The sequence below is a fragment of the Triturus cristatus genome, chromosome 9 (genome assembly GCF_964204655.1).
Source record: "Triturus cristatus chromosome 9, aTriCri1.1, whole genome shotgun sequence".
In the NCBI taxonomy this organism is placed as follows: domain Eukaryota; kingdom Metazoa; phylum Chordata; class Amphibia; order Caudata; family Salamandridae; genus Triturus; species Triturus cristatus.
In genome coordinates, this window is record NC_140592.1 from 1,056,910,503 (window position 1) to 1,056,924,472 (window position 13,970).

Sequence of the window (13,970 nt, forward strand, 5' to 3'; positions counted from 1 at the left end):
TGAATCACATCGCCGAAACTCAGACCGCGAACGGTCTATCCCGAAGCAGCTTCGACCTGAGGAGACATTCTGTGTGGGTAAGCCTAACTCTACTTGGCGCTTTTGCTTCCATAATTGCAGCAATACATTTTTGAGTCGGTTTCACTTACATCTACATTACAGGTCCCAGCATCTAATGCAAGGGTCCCTGTGCTGATCCCGGCTGCACACCAGGCCGAGGCATGACTAAAGGGGTCGGCAGCCGAGGCCGCAGGAGGAGAGCTGTCTTCTCCTGAGGCGGAAAGCCGGGAGCGCTGCTCATTGAATTTTAAAAGTTGTGTAATTCTGTGTTTTTACTTACCTGCACTAAAGCTAGGATTCCAGCCTGATTCTTGACCCCCAGACAGCCGATCTTGACGCTGTCACGGGGAATCCTCCCTCGCTGCCGCCATCAACAGCGAGCGAGCTAGCTCCGCCCACTTCGCCAGCCACGCCCCCTTCTCCCAGACTAAAAGGGCGCGCTGATCACTAGTGCGTCCACTCTAACATTCTCCTGAGGCGGAAAGCCGGGAGCGCTGCTAATTGAATTTTAAAACTTGTGTAATTCTGTGTTTTTACTTACCTGCACTAAAGCTAGGATTCCAGCCTGATTCTTGACCCCCAGACAGCCGATCTTGACGCTGTCACGGGGAATCCTCCCTCGCTGCCGCCATCAACAGCGAGCGAGCTAGCTCCACCCACTTCGCCGGCCACGCCCCCTTTTTTTTCTCCACTCCCTCTAAAACGCCCCTATAAAACAATGTGTATGGGCCGGAAGCGCAGCGGACGGGCGCAGCGGGCGCGACGATTGCGCGCCGAAGGCCGAAGGCCTAAGGCAAGCCCGTCTGCGCCCGTCCGCGGCTGTCCGGGGCTAGGGGCACGTCACTCTGCCCAATTTATCACCCATTCCCCCGCCCAACTCCGTAGCCTCCAGGGCCCATGGTCTTTACCAGCCACTACCTGTTCCCGCATTTCTTCTCTCGGCCTGTCTCCTGCTCCTTCTACCGCCACCCTTCCCCTTCAACACATTCCCCCTCACCCCCCGTGGGTGATGTTAACCCTGGATCCTCTAAAACCCTTTCGGTATACTACTTAAACACCCGGTCTGCAGTAGCCCACTCGCATGAACTATCGGTGCTGCTAGACCTTCATGCACCAGATCTTCTTTTTTTAACAGAAACATGGTTTTGCGATGACTCCCTCCCCGTTCTATTGGCCACTCTCCCAGCCCCATATTACGCTCTACGTGCGGATCGCCATAATGGTAGAGCTGGGGGCGGTGTTGCGGTCATCGCCCGAACTGACCTCCCCTTTCAAACTCTCTCCTTGCCAGATATTGCCACTACGGAGTACCTGGCTATCCGTACCACCTCTATTACACCTCCCCTCACTTGCATACTTACCTATCGTCCCCCTCAAGCCCCTTTATTGTTTCTCCCCGATTTTCTGGAAGTTTTGGCCACGATCACAGTTAACAACTCCTCCATTTTGCTCCTGGGTGACTTAAATTTTTGGCCCTCAGACCCCGCAGAATGCCCATCCTCAAAAGAATTTTCAGACACCCTTCAATCTCTTTACTTCACATCTCATATTCACTCTCCTACCCATGTCAAGGGTCACATCCTAGACCAGATTTGGTCCTTGAACTGTCCCGTAGAGTCCCTATCCATCTCACCTTGTACTTGGTCAGACCATCATTTGATCTCATTTGCCCTTCCCACACATCCTCCGGCCAAGCCCCCACTTCCTAAGAACATCTGGATCCGCGCTTGGGGGCGAGTAGACCCTGAAAATGTATCCACCCTACTCACCACCTCCTACCCCTCCCTAAAAAGGTCTATTCACCCTTTCCCAGTTCATGGCCATTGAACAGTGGCTCTCCTCAGGCTGCGACTCTGTTGCCCCTTTGAAACGGGTCACCTCAAAGCGGGAGAAGGATGCCAACCTGTGGTTTAATGAAGATCTTAAGGCCACCAAACTAGCGGTACGTCGAGCGGAGCGGGCCTGGAGGAGAAACTACTGCCCCTCACTGCGATTGGAGTTCATTAACATCCTGACTCAATATAAAAAGGCTATCTTGGCGGCCAAAACAACCTATTTTTCTTCAAAAATCCTCGCAGCTGAGAACCAATCGAGGGAAATCTTCTCGATTGTGCACAACCTGGCATTCTCTGACAGAACCACTCTGAAGCCCACTCCTTCCCAGGAACTCTGTCACTCCCTAAACAATTTCTTCATTCAGAAAATAGCCACTATTAAAGCCAATATCCCTCTCCCCTCTTCTACCTTTGTGGATCCCCAGTGTCCTCCTCCCAAGAGACAACTCACTACTTTCCCTTCCTTGACCAAGGAATCCCTGACCTCCATAATTCCCCCATCCGGAAGAAGCCGGGCGCAGACCCCTCAGTCCCTGCCAATTTTCGCCCCATCCCTCTCCTGCCTTTCTTGGCGAAAGTGCTCGAGCGCCATGTCACCTGCGCTCTGAGCTCTTTTGTGGAGAAGTACGGGGTTCTTGCCCCCCGCCAGGCCGGATTCCGCCCCGCACACTCTACGGAGTCCGTAGTCCTCTCGGTCCTCGACAACCTCAGGGAGGGAATGGACACTAACCAGACCCAGGCCTTGGTTCTCCTCGATCTCTCAGCCGCTTTTGACACGGTTGATCATACCATCTTGCTTTCCCGTGTCAGGGCGGCGGGGATCGGGGGCACCGCGCTGGTATGGTTATCCTCCTTCCTGAGGGACCGCACCCAGGCAGTTCGCCTGGGTGATTTTTCTGCGGACTTTCGGAAAGTTCAGTGCGGGGTCCCCCAAGGCTCCTCCCTTTCACCTCTTTTGTTTAATCTTTACATCGCCCCTCTTATTTTCTCACTGCAGCAAATGGAGGTCACCGTATTTAATTATGCGGATGACCTCCAACTTGTCTTTAATCTGTCTTCTTCCCCTGCCTCTGTTCTTAACTTCCAATCTATCATGATTCTTATCCGGGACTGGATGAACCACAACCATCTGAAACTCAACCCAGACAAGACTGAGCTGGTGTTGACGGGTGGTTCATCCAGCCCCTGGTCTTCCTTGTTTTGGCCCCCTTCCCTAGGCTCTCCACCTGTCCCCTCTACCTCAGTAAAAACATTAGGTATTAATCTCAATTCTCAACTCACCCTTCACTCCCAGGTTAGTTCTGTGGTTCCTTCTTCTTTTCTTTCACTGCGCACTATACGCAAGGTGTCCCGTTTTTTTTCTTTTGACGCTTTGAAACTGATCACCTTGGCAATGGTCATCTCCCGCCTGGATTACGGCAACGCCTTATATGCAAGTATACCTGCATATAGCTTAAGGCGTCTGCAGCAGATCCAAAACCAGGCGGCGCGCCTGGTGTTTAAACTACCAAAGTCTCACCACGTCACTCCCCTCCTCAAGTCCCTACATTGGCTCCCTGTCCGCGCGCGTGTCCAGTTTAAGCTTGCTTCCATCACCTTCCAAGCACGACTGGGCACGGCCCCGGCTTTTAGCTCATCTGAGATCATTCCCTATGTTCCCTCCAGGGAACTGCGTTCATCCACTCAATCCCTTCTCACAGTCCCGCGGTTTCGGAGGAAGAAATGGGGAGGATCGAAATTTGCGACCCTTGCTCCACTCTTCTGGAACTCCCTGCCTCTTGAGCTTAGAGCCTTAACTCTTTATCCGCAATTCCGGAAACAGCTCAAAGCTCATTTGTTTACTAAATTTTTTAACTAGTTCATTAGCAGTTTCTGTTTCCTTTTAACTCAGCTTCGGCTTCCCTCGCCCAGATATCTGTTAGTGGCAGCGCCATGAAACCGCTGGTGAACGTGCGCTTTATAAATAATTTTAAATTCAAATTCAAAAAATTCCAAATCCAAAGCTCAGCAAGTACATGTAAGAAATCAGTTTCACAGTGTTATTTTTTTTTTACAAAAGCCTTCAGCTTTTATTTCCCTTCATCTGCATTTTTTTGGAGGTGGAGAAATCCACTTGTTAAGTATTATTTGCACAGTGTCTCGAAACAATATTTTCGGCGTAAAGGTGCTCCAATTAGATGTCAAAAGCTCCCTTCATGTCCCTCAGATTCTGCTTTTATGAACCCACATAGCGCCTCTCTATAAATATACACGTGCTGTTGCTCCCATGGGAGCGACGCTACACTTGCCGTGCCCCTTACGCCATGTAATTTTTTAAAACTGCATCCTTAATTACGGCACTTCTCAACAAAGGTCTTTTGAAGTTATTTCCCCTCCCGGGCTACAGGTGAGCTGTCGGCTACGGAAGTAAGATGCTGTAATACTCTATTTATATACTGAAGTTCCTGCACCCTCTCACCTTTCAACAAAGAAAGGGAAACACTGTTCTCATGTGCCGTGAATCTAAAAAACAAATCTTGTAATTTCTCGAGAAATGTGTGGCACTTTTTTTTTTATTTATCTGTAAAACAAGCGCTTCTTCCGGCTTCCACTGCTACAAGAAGTTTAAATACCCAGGGGTCTGGTGGACATTGCTCTACCTCACACATTGCTGAGTCAACACCTGGGTATCATGGAGGCTTTCTGTAATTTGTAATCATTTGGTCCCACTGTCTCATAAACTAAAATGGCTCCATTCTCATGACTATGGGAGGGACTAATCCTGCTTGCAAAACTGTTCTTCTGGAATTTGAAGTGGTGGGTCTGCCGTGCTGGTTATTTTACTGTGACACTATAAGGGTCCGCACAGCTCTCTGCAGCAGGTACTCGCGCTACTGAGCTATCTTTCCGCCCAGAGTGCACTACGCTCTGAAACAGAATGTCTTCTTGGTGCAAGACGTTACATGACAAAAGTATCCATACAGGAGTCATTGGCGCCCTTACTGTCTGCCTGCAGGAGGCCAGTTCACGCGGACGCACATCCATTCGCAGGCCTCATGGCAGTGTGGAGGAGACAGGCTTCCAGAGTGGTGTTGTACAGTGTGACAGACGAGGTGCGCCTTACACTTACTGTCCTGGAACCACATCCTATGCCTCCTTCCTAGACTGAAACAATCATAAAAGCCTAACTCGAGCTTCTATGAAGTACGAATACCACAGGTGCACCAGCAGTGCAAGCGTGCGTCCCAAAAAAACACACCACAATACACACGGGCGCACCATGTCTGCCTCAGCAGCAGTGCAAGCGTCCATCTTCTCACAAACACAAATCCCACCTCACAGGCAGGCAATTTTCTTTCTACTCACTTACATAACGTGTGGTCTTGCCCGTTTTCTTCCTTGCTTCACTTATTTACAAAGGTTTGATTCACCGTAGCCATTTCCCATGCTGCTTCTTTTCTTAGCCATTTCTGCTCCTCTTGTTTTCTTCCCCCGGTTAGCTGCATCCCTCTTAGTATTTTGTTGCTCTGTGCCCGCCCCCGCATTTAACGACTGTCTTTGTCACTCTACTCTTCTCCACCCAGATCCCTTGCCACTTGCTTATTGACTCGTTCCATGCACAGGACGCTTTTTTGTGCCTTTTAATCATACTTTTGCGAGTTTGTTTCCATATTTAACACTTCCTTTTCATACCCATTGTCTGTCGCTTCCACACTTTTTCATTACCATGTGGTTATCGTCATGCTTATTACTTTTATTTTAATTGTATTTTTTACGCGGTTTATTTTAAGTTTCCTCCTGTTCTATTTCACATTTTCCTCCCTCCCCCCCCCCCCCGCCCTTCACTAAGTAGCAGTTTAACCTGTCCTATATTTTTATAAATGCCTTGCTCTCTTCGTTGATGTCTTTCTGTCTGCCTTATTCCATGTCATTTTTACTTTATCCATGGTTTCTTATAAAATTCCACTCATCCTTTCGCACACAATTGGTACAATTCAGTTCTTTCTGTAGTTTCTACTCTTATTTTATCAATACACTCGTTGGTGCTTCTTCTTTTTTTTGCGCTTTTAGTTTACTAGTTAGTTTAGCTGCAGTCTACTCTAACAACCCCCACCCCCCAGGTGACTGCAGCTCGATCTCGCATTTGAGAGTGATTAAGCTATTGACATTGTAAATAACAATGCCGTTTCTGTAAATGTTTTAAAAACAAAAACATAAACAAAAATAATGTCATGAGCAATGCCAATAGCTCTAACTTTAACAATGCCGAGACCATTGCATTGTAAATGCTTGTTTGAAGTTTGGCTGTGGTTCCGGCGTAGAGGGTGTTCCCGTAGTCCAGTCGGCTGGTGACGAGTGCCTGGGTGACGGTCTTCCTGGTTTCAGTGGGGATCCATCTGAAGATCTTGCGGAGCATGCGCAGGGTGTTGAAGCACGAGGATGAGACGGCGTTGACTTGTCTGGTCATTGACAGGGAGGAGTCCATCCCCATACATGTAAATGTTAATTGATGCTGCCTGAAGCTAGGTTTTAGCACTTCTTCTGCCAGTCGTATTGAACTCAATAACTGAAGACCCTCTAACTTTAGGGTCTTTCTCGATACTGAGAGCATAGTAACGGGGTCCGCAAAGTATTCCGCATGCCCTAGGTCTTTCATAAAATTACATATATATTTAATCCAAGGGATCTTGGCGGCCCCATCCAATCTCATGCTATCATTTAAAATCTCTCTATTCAACTTGGTCTGCTCCTTAGTCCAAATCCTATGCCATAAAAGCACTGGTTCCAATTTGATGAGGTCTGAAATAAAAGGGAAACCCAGCTCCTCATGGCATGTGTAGGAGGGCGTGGATGGGGGGGCTGACAGAATATAACGCAAAAAAGAATTCTCCGCCAGCTGTAGTGGGTGGGTATTAACAAAACCCCACACACCTGCACCATACATTGTAGCTGTGATACACTGTGCTTTGTATATTTGCAAAAGCTCTAGTGGCGACTTCCTCTCTAGTTTCTTGGCAAAGGAGACTAGTGCTGTCGTCGTTCTAATAAACGCTAGTCTTTGCGTGTTTAACATCTGAGACCAGGTGTCTTTTTGATTTACTAGAATGCCGAGATAAGTAAAATTCTTGGTGGTGGCTAACTTGTTTCCATCCAGAAAAATTTCCCTCACCCTCTGGATCCCTTTACCACATCTCACGATAAATGTCTTAGAGACATTAATGCTTAATCCTAAATCCTTCATAAAATCATTAAATGTATCCAAGGCCTTTTGCAAGCCATTTTGCGTGCGCGCCTTTAGAATAGCGCCGTCCGCGTAAAGAAGGGCTGGGATTGGTCGCCCACCAGCTTGAGGGAAATCTTGACTCTGATTAAGCAGTACTTTACCAAGGCCTTTTGTATACAAATTGAAAAGGAAAGGGGCCAGGACACAACCCTGTCTGACCCCTTTTCTGATGGGGAATGATCTAGTACGTTCTCCACCCTGTCCATAACGGATACTGGCAGAAGCTCCTCTATACAAACACTGCAAGAAGATTAGAATATTTGGATCCACCCCCATATCTCCTAGGATCACCAACAGTCTCCCGTGCCTTACAGAATCAAAGGCTGCGGTAAGGTACACGAACGCCAGGTACAAACAACATTTTTTTGCTCGTATATATTTACCTATAAAAATAGATAGATTAAGGCTTTGCTCTATGGTGCCTAGCCCTTCTCGGAAGCCATATTGCAAGCCAGAAATTATCTGTTTTTCTTCCGCCCAATCTTGCAGTCATTCCAGGATCACACGTCCTGCCACCTTAATCATTGAATCAAGTAGGGAGATCAGCCTGTAAAACCCCGGGTCATGGCGATCCCCCTTCTTGAAGATTGGAATGATGATAGATTCCACCCAGGTCTTTGGTATTGATGTCTTAATACTAGTGTTTATAACTTGGGTCATTATAGGACCCCAGAGTGAAATATTAGCTTTGAATAAATCAACTGGCATTCCATCTGGTCTTGGAGCCTTACCTCCTAGGCTACGAGAAAGGGCTATGTGCACTTCATCCAGGGTAACTTGTAGCTCTCCCTTATTAATCTGATCTGAGGGTGTTACAGGGGGTTGAAAACTGGGTTGTCTTGTTCATTATACATCTTAAAAAAGTGATTGACCCAGACGTCCTCAGATATTGCGATCTCGATAGATGGACCGTCTCCCTCTTGTTAGAAAGGGAGCCGTAATTGCTCTCCAGAATGCTGCGCTATCTTTTTGTTGGGCCGCTGCGTGGAGTGTTTCCCATGTTTCCTGACGCAGGATGCGTTTTCTATCCAAAATTGCCTGGTTATACTCCACCCAAGCCCGTTTGACCCCATTGGGGGATCTGGGTTGCCTATGCAACTCATACTTCAAGTTTGAATGCGCTTGGGATCATTTTTTATCAAACCACCCATAGTCTTTACGCTTGTTGCGATGATTGGCAGTTAATAATCTCCTAACCTCATTAGCTATAGCTAGAAAGGAATGGACAATGCTATCGGAGGAAGGTATCTCACACAAACAGTTATCAAAATCCAGTTTGCAGTTCTTAATTCATTTCGTAATCATCACCTCAGGATCAACTTTAGACCTTACTGGTCAATTCAAGGTCACCTAATCCTGGACAATTTTGTTTGACCTTCCCCGTTTTACGGGGAGGCAGTGTAACCTCAAGATGTAGCGGAAAGTAGTCACTCATAGCGTTGTCCCCAACACTAAAAGAAGATGCCCTTGCTGCAAATGAGTAAGAGGCTAGGATCAAATCAATTGTGGATCCCAGACCACGGCCATTAAAAGTACTAGACATGTATATAGGTGGAATTACATAGTCATTCACAAAACCCAGATCATTAGAAAACAGGAGCTCATTAAACAAGTCGCCCGACAAAGTGTGACGAAAATGTGTGTTACACCCCCCAGCATCATTCTCAAGTCCACATAATCTGATATCCACATGGTTACACAAGGTACAATTAAAATCTCCCAACAAAATGATCATACAGTCTTTGATGCCCGCATTACGGATAACAGGTAATGTCCTGGTTAAATTCATAATTACGATACCCAGTTCCCCAGATGGAACGTTATTATAAAAATTTACCAGGACCATGCAATGAGTTGGGCTCAGAGAAAGTTCCAGTATATGATTATAACGTTCCCCCGCACAAAGGGCTATACTTTCTATCGCCAGCATGTTGGAAATGTACGTGCAGAGTCCACCCTTGGGTCTACCCCCTAAACCTTTAACTGCACTGGTATCAAATGTCTTAAAACTGTTGATATGTATGGGGACTAAGCACCATGTTTCCTGTAAATCCAATATGTCGACTTGTGCCATGACCTCACACCAGGCAGTATTTTGAATCTTGGAACGTAGCCCTGCAATATTCCATGAGGTAATCCTCCAAGTGGAATCTACGGGAAGAGGCAAGGGGCTTATAGGTGACACAGCTAAGGGGATGTTCAGGTCAATACAACTTGACGGCCATGGGCTGATACAATAGGCTGTTTGATCTATACAAGTGGAGTCTACGGGGAGAGGCAAGAGGCTTATAGGCAACACAGCTAAGGGCATGTTCAAGTCAATGTAACTTGGCACCCATAGGCTGATACAATGAGCCGTTTGATCTATACACTGAGCCAATAAAGCTCGATAGTCATTTCTCCCTACAGAGTCAAGATCCATCTGGGTATGAGTTGTACTTTTCACCACGTTAATACTTCCTGTGGTTAGAGCCTGATCTACACACCCCTCTTCGCTACCCAGTTGCAAACTGCCACCCAAGTCTGAATGCTGGGGGAGGTGAGTCAGTCAGTCAATATCTTCCATATTGTTAAGGGGTTCGAAGTAATTGTAAGTTGGTACAGTGCAGCTACGTTGAGATTGCCCTAGAGATTGCCCAAAACTAGAACCCTCCCCAAAGGGGTTCTGTGGTAATCTGGGGGGTTGGTAAATTAAAAAACAAAGGAGCCACACTTATCCCCTTGCTTCTAATCGTCCAGTTTCCCACCCTATCTAAGATCAAACGAACTAGGGATTGAGTTCTAAAGGACAGCACCACACAATCGCCGGGCAAAGATTTGTTCGACGGTCCGACCCATCCAATACGCCGAGCCATCTTAAATTCAGTAAAAAGCTTGGTGTTCAGTCCTATCTTCCCGCTTAAGAAATGCAAGGATTTGTTTCTCAAAGTGGACCAGTGCTCAGTCTCTCCTGTAGGCAAGGGGGGAACATTTGCCAACACTACAATGTACAGAGTAGCTTCCGGCGGAAGGTGTAGTACCTTGGGGCCACATAAACAGTCCCCTACAGCTTTTTGGGTACCCACCCTTGATTGGCTATGACCCCCCAGCTCCCTCGTATGGGCCTCTTGGGCTGCTGTGACCCATCTAGCTTCAGGTCGAACGTTATTATTAGCCCGAGGTCCCCCCTGCTTAAGTTGAAAACCCTTCTGTTGAGTTGTTGATGCGTGGACTGCTTCTACAATTCGAGTATTAAGGTGTGCTGCGTTACCTGCTGAGGCTTGGGGAAGCAGTTGTTGACGAGGCAATAGATCACTAGACGGGGTATTAACCTGTGGGTAATTTGAGCCACCAATCATATTGTCAAGGGAGGGATTAGAACTCCAAGGTGGACCATTTTTGCTCTCTACTGGTGGGGAGGCTAGGCCTTCCAAACTAATTAACCTCCCCTCTATGTTAGTCAGCATAGTGTGGAAGGGCTGTAGTAATTTTGAGACTATTTCCTCAATCTTTATCCAACACACTCCTTGATCGACGGCTATGTGGTTGCTACTACCTGTACTAACATTTGTAAGGGGTACGGAGTCCTTGTTTATCTCGCTCACACTCCTCATGGCTTCACGACCGTGTGCTTTGTGCTTATTAACGCACTGCCCCTTTCTCTTCTTCACAGGAGGAGCAACGCTTTTTGCTTGCGTATTTCTCACCCTTTGGCCTCTAGTAGTGACATTAGGTCTATTTAGTACAGAAGATGACTCCTGGACCTCACGTTGGTTAGAGTTTTCTATTTCAGGTTCAGAGGGGTGGAATGAATTTAGTACCTCAGAATTTGTGACTTGGGGTGCGTTTATCTTGTGTGTAGGCAGTGGCAAATGAGATGAAGCTGTTAAGGGTTCAAGGGAGAGCCTTTGTTCAGTTAGCGCAGTTTTGTGTATTAATGCAGACTCTGCCTGCAACAAGAAAGTATCTAGCGTACCCACCACCCCCTTCCCTGTTAACGACTTGCGTTTGCTCATTGCAAAGCCCACTACGTAGCAACAAGTCAGTTACAACAACTAGGACCCTACACCACAGTCCTATATCACCATATAACCGGGACACTCATAAAGGGTTACAGAGGAGCAATATGTGAGCTAGAGGTAACTAGGTTCTAGCATCAGAACTGCTGGTCTCTTTGATAGTGAGTGGAATGCCTGGTAAAGAGTTCCCTGCGCATTAGAAACGTTTTAAGCAACACTGATTTTTAAAATTGACTATTTTATTCTGTTTTAAACTCTGTTCACTTGGTACGCTTACCTGCACATTGCACTTTGCCCTCACTGCGTGGAACGCCTGGTAAAGGGTTCCCTGTTCATTAGAACATGTTTAGCATTTCTGTTCAGCATCTCTGCTTTTTAAAATTGACTATTTTAATCCTTTGCCCCCACTGCATCTTCCCCGGTCCACCACGGATTGTTCCGCTTGTGTGGAGGGAATTGGATACAAACCGGAAGTGTACTACTCCCGGCAGGAAGCACCACTGTGGTTAGCAGTCTAACTTCTAGACCGGCAATATAAAAGCAGATGCCTGCCCCGACGCGCGCAGCGGACGCGTGCAGTGGGCACGCCACGCAAAAGGCACGCCAAAGGCAAGCCCGTCTGCGCCCGTCCGTGCCCGAATTGGCCCAGGGGCCAGAAACGCTGCCCCCCAAACCTCAGAATAGAAAGATCACCTTTTCTCACATACTCATAGGAGAAGCTTTTGAAGCTGGCGGACAAACAAAAACTAAATACCTGCCACTTAAAGACTTCCCCAGCGAAGGTCGAAGGACCTTTTACTTGCCTCAACTGTAAATGGGGTAGTCAGGAGGTTCGCACCCTGCCCATAGAGGTAGCTATCAACCATACGTATAGCAATTTGACCCTAAACTGCATCTATTTTAACTCTAAATCACTTCCCAAACATAGCACAGAGATTTGGGATACACTAAACGACATGAGCCCAGACTTGGCTTTTTTTACCAAAACCTGGCTCGATGATAACAATTCCCTGGACATTGTCTCTGCCCTACCACCCGAATATAAAATACTAAAACAGGATAGGAAAGGCAAGAGAGGTGGCGGTACAGCCATTCTTTTTAAAGAATATCTCTCCTGCACTCCTAACATAGTTATCCAAGTAGGCTCCCATGAGATCCTAGCCTTCTCAGTCTTGAAGGGAGCTCATATCCTACTAGGAGGGACAGTTATTTACAATCCCACTGGACATCATTCAGAACTAAGCACTAACCTACTCACTCAACTGTTCCCCCTCTGCTTAAAACAGAATCAGTTCTTAGTTATAGGTGATTTTAACCTCCATTATGAAAATGCTACTAACCCAGGTATGAAACACCTAGAAAATGATATGGACATAATGCAACTAACTCAAATGATCTCAGAACCAACCCACGTGGCTGGACACACCTTGGATTTAATGTTCTCCAATATAATGACTATTAACATTCACGAAATTAAACCACTTTCCTGGACAGACTATTTCCTAATCTCCTTCTCTCTAGCCTTACCAAACAAAACATCTTAAATTGAAACTACATTCCAACCAAGGAAAAGAGCTTGGAATTCAATCATTCAGGAAACATTCACTACGCACTTCACTTATCCCGATCCAGACACACCCCACTCTGTTTCAGTTAGCACATCAGCTGCCCACTTACAGCAAAAGATCGAGAAATCACTTGAAAAATGTGCCCCTGTACTTAATAGCAAGCCAGCTCCTAAATCCCGTCCGAAAGATGGTATACTCCTGAACTAAAAACTGAAAAAAAGGAAATGTCGATCCTTGGAGCACAAATGGAGATTTTCAAAGGGCAGCATAGACAGACAAAATTACCTAATCGAATTGAAGAACTACCACCATGCCATAAAAAATGCTAAAACAAAATTTTATACTAGAAAGATAGAGGATAATGATAGCTCATCTAAGGAATTTTTCAAAGTTATTTGCGAACTTTGTAATCCCACCAGTTTATCACTGACCATGGCTCCCACAACAGAGAATTGTGAGCTAATTAACAATTTCTTCACCGATAAGGTGTCAAAAATCTACGCGTCTTTCAATAATCCACAGGAAGACGCTCAAACTGACTGGGAAAACCTGGCACCTCACCCCTCCGCTCAATTCACCTTGACACTTTGGCCCCTTTTTCAGAGGAAGAGGTGGCCAAAACCATGGCTGAGGTCAAGGCAGGGTCTCCTCTTGATCCCTGCCCGCATTTTGTTTTTACCAGATTAGTGTCAGTCTTAAGCCCCCACGTTACCAAACTTCTCAACCAATCTCTGGAGCAAGCCTCTTTCCCAGACATATGGAAGAAGACAGTGGTTTTCCCACTTTTAAAAAAAGCAGGACTTGGTATATATGACCCAGTCAACTATCGCTCAATTTCTCAATTGCTCTACTTGTCCAAAGTTTTGGAGCGTTTAGTTAACAAACAACTCACCACCTTCCTTGAATCCAACAACTTATTCGACCCTTTACAGACCGGTTTCAGGGCTAATAATAGCACTGAAGCCACTCTATTACCTGTGTCCGACAATATTAGGTCATTAGTGGATCAAGGCAGAGCCGTAGCACTGATTCTACTAGACCTTACGGCGGCTTTTGATACTGTATCACGCACTAAATTACTCCAAATTCTACACAATAAAGGGATTTGCTCGAAAGCCGTATCTTGGTTCGCCTCTTTTCTGAAAGACCGAACCCAAACAATCCAAATGGGGTCTTGTACATCAACTTCAAAAAGCATCAAGTATGGAGTCCCGCAGGGAGCAACCTAGAGCCCCACCCTTTTGAA